At 45.6% G+C, this 17,875-nt stretch overlaps 1 protein-coding gene and 1 long non-coding RNA gene across 3 annotated transcripts in view; one reads left to right on the forward strand and one right to left on the reverse strand.

Moving 5' to 3' along the window:
* Positions 1–598: 598 nt before the first annotated feature.
* On the reverse strand, positions 599–7,342 carry LOC118545153 (uncharacterized). The gene is made up of 4 exons (XR_013440754.1): positions 7,265–7,342; positions 6,526–6,598; positions 1,561–1,680; positions 599–731 (listed from the first exon to the last, which is right to left on the reverse strand). It is a non-coding gene; the product is annotated as an uncharacterized LOC118545153 (long non-coding RNA).
* A 128-nt stretch (positions 7,343–7,470) lies between these two features.
* The window catches only part of SUSD6 (sushi domain containing 6), an 88,941-nt gene continuing 78,536 nt past the window's right edge, over positions 7,471–17,875 (forward strand). Inside the window, exons 1-2 of one of the 2 annotated variants that reach the window (XM_036107242.2) lie at positions 7,471–7,717; positions 9,937–10,077. The gene's annotated coding sequence lies outside the window, so the exon portion shown is untranslated. The remainder of the gene's footprint in view (positions 7,718–9,936; positions 10,078–17,875) is intronic. The other variant, XM_036107239.2, reaches the window with a different exon arrangement.

The following is a 17,875-nucleotide window of genomic DNA, read 5'->3' on the forward strand; positions in this document are numbered from 1 at the left end:
GGTCACCCCCTAGGGGTTGTTTGGACACCTGTGGGAGTGTTTTGGGTTGTTAAAATGATTGACAGAACCACAGACATTTAGTGGGTGGGCGGTCAGGGTGATAATAATCTCAAGCACGTATTTTGTGCTTACTGTATGCTAGACTCTGTTCTAAGAACTTTAGTGAAGTGAACCCGTTTAATTTTCACGACAGCCTTACAAGGTGGATACGGCCATCACCCCCATTCCACAGACAGGGGTGGGGGACACTAGTCAGTCTGCAATGGACAGGACAGCTCTGCAGAGCAAGGGACCATCCTGGGCTCCACAGGCCCTTGTATGCCCCACTGGATGTCTATGCAGGAATAACAACCTGTTTATAATGATCCAAATGACGACTATCATGTAAATTGCAAAAAGAGTGTGTTTTACTTTTCAGCATTTTACCAAGCACTCACCATTTCAGAAGAATTACACAAGGCACTTGAGTCTCTAAAACTGCATACCTGTAGCCATCTGCATTTAGGGTTGCCAAAGTCATGGTGATTCTAGGTGCAAGCATTGTATTAATTAACTGATTTTGCTTGGTAAACTTTTTAAAAAATATTTATTTATTTATTTTAGAGAGAGAGAAAGCACGAGCAGTGGGAGAGGGGCACAGGGAGAGGGAGAGAGAATCCCAAGCAGACTCTGTGCTGCGTGTGGAGCCCAATGCAGGGCTCGATCCCGGGATCCTGAGATCGTGATCCGAGCTGAAACCAAGAGTCAGTCACTTAACCAACTGAGCCACCCAGGTGCCCTGCTTGGTAAACCTTTTATTGAATAACTACATACTGCAAAAAAGTGAACTAATCGTAAGTATATACTCTATGAACTTTTGCAAAACAAACACACCTGTGTAACCGGTACTCGGATCAAGAAACAGAACATTCTCAGCATCCTGGGAGTCCCCTCCTGCATGATTTCTCCTAAAGGTAACACCATTCTGACTTCTAATACCCTGCACATTAATTTTGCCTATCTTTGAACTTTATATAAATGGAATCATATGGCGTATATTTTTTTTGTGTCTAGCTGCTTTCGATCAAAATCATATTTGTGAGATTCGTCAATGTCGTGTGTGAATCGGCAGTTTGTTCTTTCTTGTGGCTGCATAGTATTCCACTGTATGGCTATACCACCATGTATTTTTCCATTCTACTGTAGGTGGGCTTTGGGGTTGCTTCCAGCTTTTTGCTGGTGTGAATAATGGTACTGAGAACATTCGTGTTGATGTCTTTTGGTGAACATATGTATGCATTTAGTTTTTATAGTTATGTGTGTAGGCAGATTATGTTATCTGTGATTTTCATTTCATGGTAGTAAGGGAGTGCTATTAAAATACTTGCTATCCAAAGGAGGCATAGGTTCTGAGGGAGTAATTGAAACCCTCTGGTTTGAAGCAGGTGCTTCTGTCCATGGTCCATTTGTCTGTTCCACAAGGACAGTCCCTGTGCCCTGTGCTGAGGACCACCAGGGCTGTGCTTTGTGGAGGGAGAGAACCTTGTCAGAAGGTAACAAAGCAGAAGCCTGCATACTCACTCCCACCAGTAGATGTCAGCATTCACAAGGGACTCGGGTCCGGCGCCTCTTCTTCCAGGCAGGCTTCTTCTCAGGTTCCTGCCCCTTCTTCTCCCTTGGTAACTGGAGATCCAGCTCTACCTGGAGAAATTTAAAAAAAAAAGAAAAGAAAAGAAAAGAAAAAAAGAAAGAGAGAGAGAGAGAAAGCAAGCAAGCAAGCAAGCAAGCAAGAAAGAAAGAAAGAAAAAGAACTCTTCATAGTGAACCTCAGTGGAGGCAGATGGAACTGACACACTGAGGTCTGCCTGTCTCCTAGAGGCACCTCACATGCTCCCTACCCTCACTCACCCTACTGGCTTTGTTGGTAAGTGTATCTAGCCTATGCTGGCCCACAGGGTGGCTTCTGCAGACACAGAGGCTGGTAAATGTTTAACAGCTTGTTTTGGGAGGGGGGTCTGACCGGTAGCTTTGCTAATTTCTGTGATGTAAAAAATTCTACCATGTCTGATTTCAAGCTATCAAGGAGGTGTTATTGAACATGGAGTTGGGAAGAGATGCTAAGTAGCATAGTACACAGCATTCCCATGATACATATATAATAGATGTAAATAAACTTGGAAACATTATTAGATAAGGATACAATATAGTAAAATAATTGGGAAGTGATAAGTTTTGGTATTTATTACTTAAAACACAATTTATTTAATTTTACATGTATAATTTAATTTTTAATAAGGCCTGTGTTTAACTGCTGGCTCACAAAAATCTTGGCAAGTTTACAGTTGGTTCTTGAAAGATAGTCCAGGCAGGTTCCAGCACTGCAGGTAACGGGCTGTGGTACCCCTTTAAAAATCACATTTGTCTTTTGCAGTACAAGTTACGGTTGTATTCCCTAAGAGGTAGGTAGGCCTTTGATACTTAGTAACTATGGCTTTGGCCGTATCTTTACCTCTCTATACCTCAGTTTCCTAATCTGTAAAATGGAGATAATAGGATTCATACCTATTTCCCAGGTTCCTGCAAGGATTGCATGAAATCATGTATGTAAAGCCATTAGCATAGTGCCTGGCAGACATTCTGATGTAAGTGGGCCAGAATTCACAGCCCTGCCTCTGCCTCTTCAGACAGTCTGAAGGAGGGGCCCTTCCATTCCTCCATCCACCTGCAGCTCAGAGTTAGCAGAGCCGATCCACCATGAAGTCACCTGAGAATGAACTGCCCTGGGCAGCCTTGAGGAAGAAAGTCATCAAGGGAATGCAGTGTCAAATGACCAGGAGCCAATGTGGGTGGGGTTTCTGTCTGCAAGAGCCTCAGGCCACAGGCTGCCCCCAGTGCCTTCCTTCTTCCCAGCTGGTTGACTCCCAGAGTCACTGCCCAGCCCTGGGGCAAAGGGCAGAAAGTAGAAACAGGGAAACAGGGTGACTGGAACCTGGTGAGGGGGGATCTGGACAGTTATCTGAAGACAGAGCAGATAGACACTCTCTTTGCTACCTTGGCTTTTCCTTGAGTGTAAAATGGGAACAACACTTTCATCCAGTTTACCTGATTTTTACCAGATAAAAGTGTCAAAGATTTGTCAGTGCTTCAGAAAAGCAGGGGGCGGGGTGGGGTGGGGTGTTGGGTCACTCTCTTATACTTACTGACTGGGCAGCATTAGGTGCACACTGCCTCAGGTGTCCTTTTTCCCAGAACAGGGCCTCCCAGTCTGAGCAGCCCTGCTCTGACCTCTGACCTCTGCAAAGCCCCCTGACTAGAGGCCAACAGTGCCCGGGTCACTGAGCCTGTCTGGGGTCATAGGCTCCTGAATATCTGAGGAAGGGTGATGGCACAGGCCTGCATATTCAGACAACCAACCAACCACCTGAGCTCAGGATCTTCCTCCCCAGGGTGGGAACTGCCCCTCAACTCTGCTGGTTCAGCCCTGCCTGGCCCACCCATCTTGGACTCTTGACTTTCTGTGGTCAAGATAACTTGAATACATCCAGATCCTCTGGGGTCAGGTGGGTTTACTTATTTATTGTCACAGGGCTTTGAAGACTACCCAAGGAATCTTGAATTAAAACAAGAAACCCCATGCTAACTCCCATGTGAGAGGTGAGGTAAGCTGGTAACCTGTTCGGTGTCTCAATAGGGGGTTAATTAATGTCTCATTTTATGGGGATGTTATGCGGATAACACGAGCTGGTATGCAAGAAAGCACTTTCAGGAAGATCAAGAAATATGTAAGGACAATTTGTGTCACTATTTGCTATTTTTATTGGGGGTAGGAGGGGCCATATGATGTATTTGGAAAAGTATAACTTTTGGAACAAACAAGAATGAATTCTTGTTTTGCAACATACATGCTTTGTCTTTTTTTTTTTTTTTTAAGATTATTTCTTTCAGAGAAACAGAGAGAGTGGGGGTAGGAGAGTGAGGGGCAGAGGGAGAGAAAATCTCAAGCAGACTCCACACTGAGTGCGGAGCCCGACGGGGCTCAATCTCACAACCCCACGATCACAACCTGAGCTGAAACCAAGAGTCCGGTGCTCAAACAAGTGCGCCACCCAGGTAGTTTTTGATGTTACAAAAATCTCTGTGAGACTGTTTCCTCATGTGTAAAATGGTGATAATGATACTTAATTTGGAGGATTGTTGTCAAAATTAGTGGCTACATGTATAAAGTTGTCCTTACCAAGTATCTAGCACACAGTAGGTCCTCAATAAATAGTAGCTGCCATTCCTGCTGTTAAACATAACAATGATAGCAATACAGATACCAAGTATTAATTCCCAACCTTTTCTCTCCTTTACTTCCTGCCCTTGCAGTGATGAGGGGGGAGCTCCTACTTGGATTTCTGGAACAGGGAGAAAGAAAACCATGCCCTCTGACTCATATGAGTGACCAACTCATCTCAGTTTGCCAGGACTCTCCTAGTTTTAGCACCAGGGATCCCAAGTCCCGGGACCCCAGCAGCCCCAAACTGGGATGATTGACTACTCACCACCAACCTGGGTCCAACTCTAAGCCATCTTCCAGTACCTAGGCTTAGAGTATTAAGATTTATACTGGAAATCTGGGAGGACCTAGGAATACTATCAACTCAAAGAGCCAGTTTAAGTCCTTTTAGAACAGGTAGGGTCTAGATAAATAAATGGAAATAAAAAAATTAGTTCTGGCCTTAAAAGTCATTATGGTAGCTGTGAGCTACAAAAAATTAATTCTGAAGACCACATGTTATATGATACCATTCATATGAAATGTCTGGAATGGGTAAATCTATGGAGAAAGAAAGTAGCTTATTGGTTGTGGCGGGGTAAGAGGGGTGTAGGGAGTGCCTGCTAATGGGTGTAGAGTTTCTTTTTGGGATCATGAAAATGTTGATTGTGGTAATGGTTGCACAGCTCTGTAAATATACTAAAACCCATTGGACTATACACTATAAATATGTAATTATACATTTAAATTGTGATTGTATGGTATGTGAACTGGATCTCAATAAAGCTGTCAAATTAAAAAAACCAAAAATTTAAAACAATTTTTAATTAGAAAAAGGGTTCTTCCTGCATTAGAATCTCTAAGTCTAAATTATTCTTAACCCTCATTTTAAGAATTATCTTTTCAATGGCATAAAAATATTTAATCTAGGCCAGGAAATATCACCCCAATGTTGCAGAAAAGATGAGCAAGACCCATAGCAGAATGTAAAGAGCCTTTTGCTCAGTTCTATAGGAGGCCGGGGGAATTCAGGCAGGCAGGGAAATGGGAGGAGAGGAGAGGCTGGGGAGCCAGCACTTACAAAGGGAGAAAAGAGACTCACCCCTGATCCTGCAATATAAAGCAGAAGGAAATAATAAGCTAAACCGAGGCTTGTCCAAAATGCCACAGAAAGGAAGGAGAGCTCCGGAAAGGTTGCAAAGGGTAAGTGGGGAGGACATTCCAGTAGGCACAAGCTCTGAGATGTGAAAGTAGGTGGCCTGTGAGAGGTATGCAGGTGGTATCTGGGGTGTGTGGAAGGAGGGAGGGGACTTGGGACAGATTGTAGAGAGCATTGGACACAGCCCTTGTTTGGGAGTTGGATTTCATTCTGTGGACACTGGGGGGGCCCAGGGGAGGATTTTTAGGAAGTGAGTTCAGACCTGCAATGAGTCTCAGAAGCCATTTTACAGTGTGAGAGGTGGTGGGTCTTGATGAGGTCACTGAACTGGTTAGTGGCCAAACTGACTGCAGTACAAAGCCAGGGGCTCCGATGCCCGGCCTAACCTCTATTCCATTATACCAAGCTTCCTTTGTAGGTAATCTGCCCACCTTTTCTTCTCTCCATTTGTCTTCTCTAATTCTTCCCCCACGCTTTCCCTTGTACCCTTCCTGGGCTTTGGGTGTGCCTGGGGTGTTCCTGCAGCCCACACAGGGTTGCTGAGCTCTGTTGCAGACCCAGGCCAGCCTAATACTTGCTTTTCAACCCCCAGGTGATCTGGGCAGTGCAGCCCCAGCAGAGAGGGGAAATGAGCAGGACGGGAAGGATGCCCAGCAGGAAGGCATGGAAGAAGGCAGAGCAAGGACAGACATATGGAAAAGGTAGCTATAGCCACAGGTTCTGTGGCGCCCAGAAGGGGAGGATTCTCTTGGGGATGAGTGCCTGTGCATGGGCTGGGGAGGGGCACTCTACTTGTCTGGTTTGAGCTACCTCAAGGACATGCCCTGTTAATTCACAGCACTTTTCCACAGAACCTACTAGAACTAGGTTAGGTGAGAGGTCCTGAGGGGGAGTATCCTGTCCAAAGGGCATCTTGGGAGGAGGGGCCTGCCTGACCCAAGCTGCAGTAGGCCGAAGTCTGTGGGTCCAAGCGCAAACTCTGGCACTGATTCTCAAGTAGGAGCTCCGGGAACATTTATCGAGCACCTCTGAATAGGCACTGTACAAGGTCCTGGGGCACAAAGATAAAGTCACTATCATCACCATCAATGGGCCACAAGCCCTGTAAACACACAAACGGAGGACTTACCTCCCAGGGCTGCAGTGAGATCACCAACAAACGATGTAGCGATACAGTGCACAAACTATTCGCATAGTATATGCTGGAAAACAGCCCAAAGAGGCAAGGCTCAGGATGGGAAATAAAGTTAGGAATATGGCGTGGTCCTAGCCCCGACTCTGCCGATCCTTGCTCTTAACTACAGTTTTCTCAACCTGGAGATCTGTCCAGTGTTTTCGATGTGCTGAGAAATCACTTCGGAATGCTTCTTAAAATAGATCCCTGAGTCCGATCCTAGCTTTCCTGAATCAGAATGGCTGGAGGCGGGATCCCAAATCTGCATTTTTACACGCACCTACCCCCTGGGGCAATTTCAAGCTTGGTAATCGACGCTACACTGTTTGAGAAGTACTCCTTAATAGGGAGATGATGACCTGCACCAGCCGGTAGGTCTGGTAAGCGATTCAAGAGCTAATAAGGGAACACGCGTGAAAGCGCCCTGTGAACCAGGGAGCAAACCAATTATTTGCAAATAATAGTAATCCCATAATCCAAATAACATCCAAAAATTCCACAAAATAATAATAGTAAAAGAACTGGAGAGCGCACTGCAAACGCGGCGCAGGCCGAGTAGGTACCACGGCCCGGGCCACTCAAGCGCAGTAGGCGTGACTGTCCCTTTAAGCGGTCCCCCACGCCCCCCTTGCCCCGCCCCGCCCCGCCCCGCCCCGCCCCTCCCCACCCCGCCCCGCCCCGGCTCCGAGCTCACCTCCCCCGGGCCGTGCGGCCCCCTTCGGCAGCGCGTGCGTGCTGGCAGCCGTCGACCGGCAGGGCCTCCCAGCGGGGCGGTCCCGGCGGCGCGACGCCGGCGCTTGTTGCGTGCGCGCCTGACCCCGCCCCTTGCCCGCCCCTTCCCCTCCCCCCTCCGCGCTTCTCCCCCGCCCGAGCGGTACAGCTGGGCCAGTGACGCGAGAGCCGCTGCTGCCGCCGCTGCCGCCGCTGCCGCCGCCGCCGCGTTCCATTCTCCGAAGCCGGCGACAGCCTCGCCCCCCGCCTCCCGCCGCCTCCTCCTGCAGCGCCGGCCAGCGCTAGCCAGACAAGGGCAAGCAGGGCCTCGCCTAGACCCGAGAGGGTTGCGGGCGCGCGCAGGCGGCAGAGCGGATCCCGGCGCCGCGGAAGCTTCGAGCGCCCCCCTCGCGGAGGTCGCCGCGCGGTTCCCGGGGTGAGTTGTCACCGCGGCTGAAGGGCGGCAGGGCCAGGCATTGTGTCACTGGCGCGCCCGGCCGGCTGTCAGGGGCGCGGGGCCGGCGCGCACCTCCGGGGGGGGACGCCGGGAAGCCCCGGCCGGCGGCCCGGCGTCGGCCGCTGTGTGCGCCGGCCCCGCTGTCACCCGGCCGGCCGCGCGCGGGGCCGGGAGGGCGGCCGGGGAGGCTGAGCGGGCAGCGGCGTGGGCTGTGCAGAGGCCGGGAAGAGGTCCGGACGGCCGGTCTGTGGCCGGGACCCGGGCGCGCCGCTTGGCCTCGCCCGGCGTATGGGGGGGGTCGCGCTCCCTGGCCGGGAGTCAGGGCGGAAACCAGACTTTGTGGGTCGCGGGAGAGAAGGTAGGCGGAGGCCCCCTTTCTTATTACTGTTATTTCCCCCTCCGGCCGACTATAGCTGCGGGTTCTGCGCGGGGCAGGGTGGCTTGGCGACGGTGGATTTCCTGAGGAAATCTTGGAGTCTGTGTGTGGGAGCATTGGAGCTTTCTGGAGCCCCCGCGCCTCATCTGCTCTTTAATCTGAAAAACTTTACTTGTTATCCGGGCTGAGACTCACCGAAACCACTTCCTGTTTATATATGTAGACTTTCTTTTTTACTTCTGGTTTTTAGGGACTCCAAATAATAGTGTAGGTGTGACCCTCCCTCACAGTTTGGCGGTGGGGCTGCTGAAGTGGAAAGTTACCTGTGATGAGATTAGCGTGGGGTGGGGGTGGGACCGTAAGACCCAAGACGAAAAGGTCGTCAGAATCAAGTCTTTGGCTCATTAGGGGGAAGTTCATGTCTTGGCCAAGAGGCCTAATACTGCTGTTCCCACAGAATGTACTGTTGGTGGCAGGGAGCTCGCTGGGCTTTGTTGCTCTTGCTAACTGGGCTTGTGTGTGCTCTGCACAGAGGTGCAGTAAAACTACCCAGTTCAGTTAACTGTAGGCGTTTACTCCCCCTTTCTAGATCTGCAGAGGTAGAAGTGTGTCTTTCCAGCCTTTGCAGTGGTTAATTCATTTCTTGCTCTTTTCATTCCTCTGGTTTAAAATATATGTATGAATGATGCACACACACACACACACACACCTTTTCTGTTTTGGGAATTCCACACCCAAATTGTCACCATCTAGTGGAGGCTAGTATAGACATGTTCTTGGCGTTGAGTTCTGAATTTTCTGGGCTTTGCATTTTTAGCTAGATGCATATTCAACCAGAAATGAAAATTTTGAGTAGGTCTACTTCCCCCTCAGTAAAGGAGGTATTTAATAAAGCAACAATAATAGGAACAGTTCTTGAGGACCGTGTACCAAGCTTTGTGCCAAGAACTTTACTTTATTGATCTCATTTAATAACAGACTTTTGTGGTAGATATTGTTATGATTCCCCCCCTTTTTTTTTTCCAGTTGAAACCGAAACCAAACAAATAACTTGCCCAAGGTCACAAAAATAGCTCATGGTGGAGCCCACACTTTATCTGATAGATTATACTGTTAGCTTCTAATTTGCTTACCATTTAGTAAAATTGAAACTGGAGTCTTTCTAGAAGTTTTTCAGGGCACTACTTCTTCAAGCTCTTTTTCAGATCTTGAGCATCCATAATTCTCCAAGGTACACACTTATGGTATGTGCATAATATTAATTTGTTTATTCATTGTCTCATTCAGTTTTCCCCAGTATTAATGTGATACAGAATGTATGCCAGGCACTGTGCTAGGTATTGGGGATACTGCAATGAGTAAGACAGAACACAGCCATGCCATCATGGAGTTCACAGTCTTTTAAGTCAGTGTATTTTGGTTTATGTTGTTAATTTTAAGTTGTGACCATTTGCTGCTTAAGGACCTGCTGTCCAGTGAGTTAAATTAGAGGACACTACTGGTATGAGGACTGATAGATAGGACTTCCTGTCCACAGAGTGACTTGGATACTATAGTAGAAATGGCATATGAAACAAATCCTCACCTGTAGTTAGATGGGACAGGTCCCTGTGTGCTCAGAGTAGGGCTGTCTCCCCTCCCCTCCAAATATTTAAACCCCGAGACCAAACCCAGTGTCAAACGGCACAGTTCAGCTTATTTGCTGAGGCCTGCCTTCTCAAGGCCCAGAATTTAGGCAGCGGAAAGAAGAAAGGTAGAATGAGGTGTTGCAGATGCGGCTGGTAGAGAAGAGACCTCAGCACTTTGTTTGGTTTCCTGGCAGGTCTCCATCCTGTGGTGACTGAACTTGTGCTCTTATGTAATGGTGCATCTACTGGCAGGGGATTTCCTCCTTTGCTGTTGCTGGGGCAGCAATTTCTACAGCTACCCTCCCACTCCATACACGTATATGCACCGTCCAAAGGTAATAATTCACCTGGTTTTTTAAAAGTAAGAACTGATTTAAAAGGTTTATTGTTACTAAGCATTATTTCACTCCCTCCATGCTTTTCTATAGCCCAGAGAAAGACTTGCTTTATGTTTTACATCATTCCTTATGCACTTTTCCCATATCCTTAGCTGTTGTGACAACCAGGTAACTATAGTTGACTCTTAAAGAACACAAGTTTAGGGGTCCTGACCCCGATGGAGTCAAAAATCCATGTATAACTTTTGACTCCCCCAAAACTTTGCTAATAGCCTGCTGTTGACAGGAAGCCTTAGTGATAACGTAAACTGCTGATTAAAACTTATTTTGTATGTTACATGTATTATATGCTGTATTCTTACAGTAAAGTAAGCTAGAGAAAAGAAAATGTTACTAAGAAAATCACAAGAAAGAGAAACTACATTTACAATACTGTACTGTAAAAAATTTGCATGGAAGTGGACCCATGCAGTTCAAACCTGTGTTGTTCAAGGGTCAGCTGTACTGGTGTCTGGCTGTGGGCTCAGAGAATTACAGTATCTTTAAAAAAAATTATTCACATAAGCTTCCTCATTTCTGTGCTGAAACAAGTGAACTGTGGAGAAGTCTTTGAGCTGCTTGTGGGCAGAGAAGGAAGACCAGAGAGTAGATGTGCTGTTTTCCCCCTCTACTTCCCCATGTACCAAGAGACAGTTCACTGAGAGGCAGCAGGACTACAGTGCCTACTTACAGGCCTGCAGTGCCCACTTGAAGGCCTGAGTATCAGCAGGTCCAATGGTAGTGGTTGTGTAATTGCCATGCATGAAGCATTTTACTGAGCTCCTGAATTGACATGTGATCTCCTAGTTGAAGCTGACAAGCAGGATTCATTTTCCCTCTTCCATCTTTCTGGACAGTAAGGAAGTCTTGTTTAGGGATCTTCCCTTAAGCAGTGGGGGGAAGAACAAATAGAGGAAGAAGCCCAGTGCCTTATTTTTTTAATATTTGAAAGCAGACCTGAGTGTTGAGTATTAGGACAGTTGGGTTAAGGGTAAACATTGGAACAAATGCATATATGATAATAGAGACACTTTCTCTCGGTTTCTGCTCAAGATGGCTTCAGTCTAGGGGCCACCCATATATCCCACCATAGTGAGATTTCATTTAGTGGAATGGTTTTTAAAAAAGTTAATATTCTTAAGTTATGTTGCCACATTGCAGGAGACTTGGAAACTAGAGCAGTGAGAAATGATGCCTGTAATGTGGGAGAGCTATTTTCATATCGGTGGGAATGAAGGATGCAGCTTGAGGTTTGGGGCTGGGGGTTTTGTGATGAGTATTTGAAGCTGCAGCAGCTCTGAATCTGAGACCAGTGAAGCAATTCCAGGACAGCGTGGGGGTGACTGTCCTTGAGCATCAAGATCTGTTCACTCCCACTCTGGCTGGGATTCAAGGCAACAGCCATTGTTCCCTTGGATGCTTGTAAGTTCGTGTCTTTGTGTAAAACCTTTATTTGAAAAAGTAGAGGCACTGGGGAAAGAGGTACCTCTTAGAAGGCTTAGGTTTTAGCAGCAAAACCTGTCAGGCACCTGTGGATGTTTCCTTTTTTTTGTGCTCATGTGTGTCTGTGATGGTGTCCTTTTTCTTTCCCTTTTAGTCCTTTGGCCTAGAAACCAGCAGGGTTCCTCTGTTTACTCTCTCATCTTCTGATTCTTACCTGAGTGTGGAAGTCTCCGTCTGCTGGTAGACCTCTAGTGGTACTGAGCTGGGTCACTTCGTCTGTGAAAGGCCCCCTGGGCTTCTGTCAGGGCTTGGGGACACTTGAGTCTCCGTGAAGGTACTGTTACAGTAACAGCAGAAAATGCCCAAGTGTAGTGAGACCTGGACAGGTTTCACAGGCTCCCATGTGGCCTCTGATGTGTTCTCCTTCCTGGGCCCTTCTGTCTCAGAAAAGGAAAATAGCACCCTTGAAACATCTGAAGGCTGCATGCCAAGAATTTATGCAGTATTCCAGAAACAGGATATTATTGAAGCGTTTTCTCAAGCAGAAACAGATATAGTTCCCTGTTACTGTTGCCAGTGTTAGTAGATCCCTAAAATTACCTGATAGCAGTGTGCCCTTAAATGTACTCTTCCCTCCCTGTACTCCCCCCTCCCACACATATGTGCAAGTGTTAGACTTTTTTTTTTTTTTGTAGAGCCCCATTGCTTGATTTGGGGAAAGTTAGCCTGGGTTCCGATGACAGTAATAGGTTCTCAGGGGTTTGCAGACAGCAGAGGTGGTGACTGACAATTCTTTATTACTCGGAAGAGGATCTTTTGTGGTGAAAAAGTCAATGACTCAGGATTCTTTTCTCCTGTAGTTGGAGATTTATACCTCAGAGAAGAGGCATAAATAGGGGCTCTTTCCCAGCCTCCCCTTTCCAAACCATCCTTTCTTAAGGAGGGGGAAAGTCTCACCTTTCCAAATCCAACCTTCTGTCAGCAGTGACTTGCCTTCACCCACGGAAGTTTAAGATCAGAGCATGGAGTTGGCCTGTGTGTAGACTCCCTCTGCTAGACTTTTGGCTAGACTAGGCTTAGGCTTCTGACAAAGCCAGTAAAATGAAACTGGCTTCTGGGAATGGGATAGGACTGTTTATCCCATTCTTCCTTCTTTGGGCTCTTCTCAGTTGATCTCACTCTAAGTGGGTGGAAGTTTTAAAAAGGGAACTTGAAAAAGAGAATAAGGTGGTTTTGCTTATTTTGCATTTTAAGTGGTAGCCTAGGCTAACTGTCTGAGGGAAGACTGGGGGGCTGCTTTTTTTTTTTTTTTTTTAATTGTTAACACATTGGGGACAAGATTACAGAAAGCTTGGAGAATAGAGGGGGAGAAAAAACTCACCATGATTCTACCATCCTACCACAAACATCATTTCCATCTATTCTATGCTTTCTTTCAGTTGGGAATCCCTGTACATTCAGTTTTGTATTTTTTTTTTGTCATTTAGCATTATACCATAAATATTTTTCTGTAATGACATATAGCCTTTATAATTATTTTTAATGGCTTTGTAATATTCCATCAACTAGATCAGCTGTAGCTGACAGCTGTCATCATATTCTAATTTTAGAACATTTTCATCACCCTAAAAAGAAACTCCATTAGTAGTCACTCCTGGTTCCTCACAATCCCTGTAGCCCATGGCCACCCCTCATCTACTCTCTTTCTCTGTAGTTTACCTATGTGGACATTTCACATAAACAGAATCATACAACATGTGGTCTTTAGAAGTTGGCTTCTTTCACTTAGTATAATGTTGTTGAGATTTATCTATATTATAGCATGTATCAGTACTTTATTCCACTTTTTTGCTAAATAATTTGTTGTATAGATATATTTTGTTTATCCATTCATCAGCTAATGGACATTTGGATTGTTTTTTGTTATTATAAATAATGTTGTTGTCAACACCCATGTATAAAGTTTTGTGTAGCCATATGTGTTTATTTCTTAGGGAGATATTTTAAAATCTACATCCATATTTCTACTTTGGAGTTAACATTTTGGTTATGCAGTTTGTTTGGGGAAGAACAGTGTTATGGCAAAAACTTTTGATTATGTGTTGTTGAGGATATTGCCCTGAATTAAGAAAAGATGCTACCAAGAAAAAGAAAAAAATGAAAGGAAGAATTATGTGTGTAAGAATACAGTAGCATTGTTTCCAAATCTTTGGTGCTGAACTTTAAAGAGTAGTGGGAGTTTACAGATGCAGTAGTGCCTACATTCAGTGCACATGTACTGCTGCTTTAAAAAAAAATTTTTTTTTTCAGCATGAAGCCTCAGTTCTAAATTGTAGCATTGTGTTTTATGGAGTGAACTTTACCATGAACCCCACAGAGCCTTCCTTATCAAATGTAATTTATAGTTCTCAGAATCTTTTCCTTTTCTTATGAAACATTCCATGCCAGGGTTCTGTGCACCTGCTTAGAGGTTTCTTTTAGGCTGGGATGGAGAGCCAACCGTCAAGGTTGGCTAGGAAGGTAGGTCTAGGAATTTGGTCTGGTGTGAGGATTCCTGTCTACAGGCTTTCTTTAACCAATCAGTTTTTATTGTGGAAATGTTTTCTGACCCTGAAATATCTTTTCTTTCTTTCTTTTTCTTTTTCTTTTTTTTAATTAAGAGAGAAAAGTGGGTGTGGGTTCCACAGTGAGAAATTGGGAGAAGGGAAATAGGAGCAGTAGTGTGAATTCTTTAGGGAATGTTTTCCTGTCTTCCCCAGGCCTCATTTTTAGAGGTAAATGTTGACTTGTGATATCTCTTCTTGATCTCTCTGTGGCTTTATAACCGGCTGGGGCAGCAAAGAACCTAATACCGTCCTGGCACACATAGGCTCCCAATAAGCACACAGCCCCATAGATTTTACTTCTAAGGGGAGCCATCTCTGTGTTGGTCCAGGTTCCAGGCTGAGGTTGGGAGTCACCTGAGGTCAGTCAGTGACAGCCTTGTCCACTTCGTACTCAGCTCCTGAATTATTTGGTTGGTTGATAAGTGATTGACCAGGGATAGAAGATTAAAGTCAAAAGGGTGAGAGGGCAAGGTGACCTTGAGGCCTTGAGCTGTGGATGACAAGGAATCAAAGAGTGATATTAGTGATGAGATTCTAAAAAGAGACATTTGAAGGGGAGGCCTGGGTTGAGTGAAAAACAGATATAAACAGGGTGATGAAAAGCAGTTAACATTCACCAACTTCACTCTGACTGGTAGCAGGAAAAGAAGACTGCTCAGAAACCATGGAGGCGGGAGGAGGTGAAGCAAGGAGAGGGTACTAGAGGTTCTTCCAAATGTTTTAGCAAGGCTAGTGAAAACCAAACTGCAGGGCTCCTTAAGAATTTGGATCCAATACCAGAGTTACCCCTGTTAATTTTCAGGACCAGGTTTTTGTTTCTGGAACTCTGTCCATCTTTTAAAAGCCTCAGGAGGCATCAGTCATGCCCTAAATCCAACCTACAAGTGTGTATCTACAGTTTCGCCTTATTTACTTAATATATTTTTAGCATCCACTGTGAATCTGGTTGCAAACAAGGAAGTAGTAGTAGGATGGCTTGTTTCTGTTTGTTCTCCAGAAATGAGCTCTTTTGGGGGTGGTTCTATTACTTCTGGAATTATAAAATGTAATTGTGTGGGTCATCTCCTTTGAAGGTCTATACTTGCTTTTGAAAAATCACATCTTTGAAAGAAGGGCAGCTCTCTACAAATGCTCACTGCTTTTCTTGGATATATGTGAGCAACAGCAGAATGAACAGATTTCAGAGCCTATGGTGTTAGTAAAACTTTCTGTGAATAGCAACAAGGTAGGTATTTTTCAAGCAGTGCATCTGAATTCACTTATTAATTGAACAAGTATTTATTGAATGCTCTTTCCCATTTAATCATCTCCCCGCAGGGATTCTTTGCAGCACACAGCCTAACAAATGTTCTCTAGTATTTATTTTGGTTTGTCTTTTTCACTCATAGATTTTAAGCCCCTTGAGGATGGAAGGGCTGGTTTAAGTCTCCGCTGTGTTTACTTTGCAGACTGGGCAGCCATATTAATAGCAGTACAGATTTTTTCATTTTACAAAGTGCTTTCATGTAAGATGTCCTATCATACTGTGAGGAAGATTTTAGTCCTGTTTTCCAAATGGGAAAGCCAAGGCCTTTGGTAACCAGTAGACATTTAGCAGCCACTGTGCTTGTAAATAGTGACACTGAGTCAGCTCGGGCTCAGGCTGAATCAAACATTGGTACCACATGCTGGGAAATAGGAAACCTCCTGGAATTGCAGACTTGATAAATCTTAACTTTCTCATGAAAAACAATACAACAACCCTTTCCTTTTCCCCCACCCCATCTCAGCATAGGTACTCTCAAGGTCAGTATGTTTTTATGTACAGTTGGGACAAAAATGTGGAAGCGTACAAAATTTGAAAGGCGGCTTTCATTTCCTAACTAAGGAAAAGCATTCCTATATTGTCTGAGGGGCTTTTATTTTTATTTTTGGAGGAGGGGAGAGGCCATAGGGTCAAAACCTTGGTATCTAGGAATCCATGCAGTTTGGGGGTTATTAGAAGGTCGAGTTGGGGGTAAGCCAGGGGGTAAGCCAGAGAAGAAGTTCTGAGTTCTTTGGGTCTTAAGGACTCGGTAATGGGGATTTTGAGCAACTCTGTAAACACTGTTTCCAAAAGGGGACTGTCTTCGCCTGAGAACTTGTGAGGGCTCCTGTAGGAACATCCTTCCTTTTTCTGCAGTCAAGGGGATCTTGGGTCTCCTGTAGGCGAGGCTTGACCTCCTCTTCCCTATTGTCCCGCCCTTGTTTTCAGAGGCAAAGATGCGTCTGTGAGGGCAGGGAGGAAGCTGGAAGTGAAGGTCCCATCTCACCCAGGACGGCTTAGATTTGGAGAAACATAAAGCAGTGCTGATGTTACTGGGGCAGGGTGTGCTTAGACAGCCCTGTCTGTTTATTCCATGTCATTGGGAAAGTGGAGGAGTAAGACTGGCTGTGAGCCAGGCAGTTTCCCCCTTTCCTTTGGTAAATGAAAATGGACGATTGTTTTAAGAAGTGGGTGCTGAGTGGGAGGCAAGGGGAAGATAGCAGGCCTTGGGTTCAGACTAACTCTGCTTTCACTGTCAGCTCAGCCATTTGCCAGCTCTATGCCTTGAGCTAAGTTTAACCTCTCTGGCCCTCATTTTTGTCCTTTGTAAAATGGAGATGGTACTGTTAACACTATCTGTCTCCAGAAATGTAGCTACCAAAATATTAATGATTACTTGCTATGGAGGATTTGGGGGTGTTGAAGGGTAACAGGAAAATTATAATTTCTAAAACTTCCTCTTTGTGTCATGTGACTTTTTGACTCTTGGCACATATAACTTAAAAGTACCCCCTCATGGGATAATTATGAAAATCAAATAAAACGGGATATTTATTTTTATTAGGCCATATCTTTTTTTTTTTCTAAGATTTGATTTATTTATTTGACAGAGAGATACACAGTGAGAGAGGGAACACAAGCAGGGGGAGTGGGAGAGGGAGAAGCAGGCTTCCCGCTGAGCAGGGAGCCCGATGTGGGGCTCGATCCCAGAACTCTGGGACCGTGACCTGAGCCGAAGGCAGACGCTTAACCATCTGAGCCACCCAGGTGCCCCAAAACTGGATCTTTAAAACCAGGTACAGTGCCTCACAACTAAAAAATACTCAAATGGCAGTTTATTTGGGGAAGAAGTGATATTAATTAATTCATGGTCGACCCTTGCTTTTGTAGTGTTAAATTTTCAGTCTGCCTTATGTGGCTTTGGGTAAGTCTCTTTGTTAAGCCCCAGTTTCTTCAACGGAAAATGGGGGTTTATAGTAGTATCTACGACATATAGGGGTTTGGAGCAGACATATCAAGCGGGTAGCCTGGTATTTGGCACGTGGTTAGTGCTCAGTAAATATTAACTTTTATCAGCTGTTATCCTCACAGCTGTGCTGGAAGTGAGGTGGAGTTAATGCCCACTTCAAAGTTACAGAGAGTGAGGCACAGAGTGGTTTGGTGACTTGTCTTGAGGCCATGTTGAATTAGCAGCAGAAATGGCCTTCTCTGTTAACTGCCCTCCTGCTGGAGTCCACACCGACAGCCTCACAGCCCAGAGTCTGCTCACCTCTCCTTCCTTCATCCTGGAAGACCTGCATAGGGATGGGCTCAGCCTCCCTAGGGGAAGGCCTCTCTCCATACCACCTTGGTACTGCCTGCGACTTCCTACCTGCTCCATAAATAACTATCTTCTGCCTGTTTGTGAGACTGAATGGTTGCG

The sequence above is a fragment of the Halichoerus grypus genome, chromosome 8 (assembly GCF_964656455.1).
Source record: "Halichoerus grypus chromosome 8, mHalGry1.hap1.1, whole genome shotgun sequence".
NCBI classification, from domain to species: Eukaryota; Metazoa; Chordata; class Mammalia; order Carnivora; family Phocidae; genus Halichoerus; species Halichoerus grypus.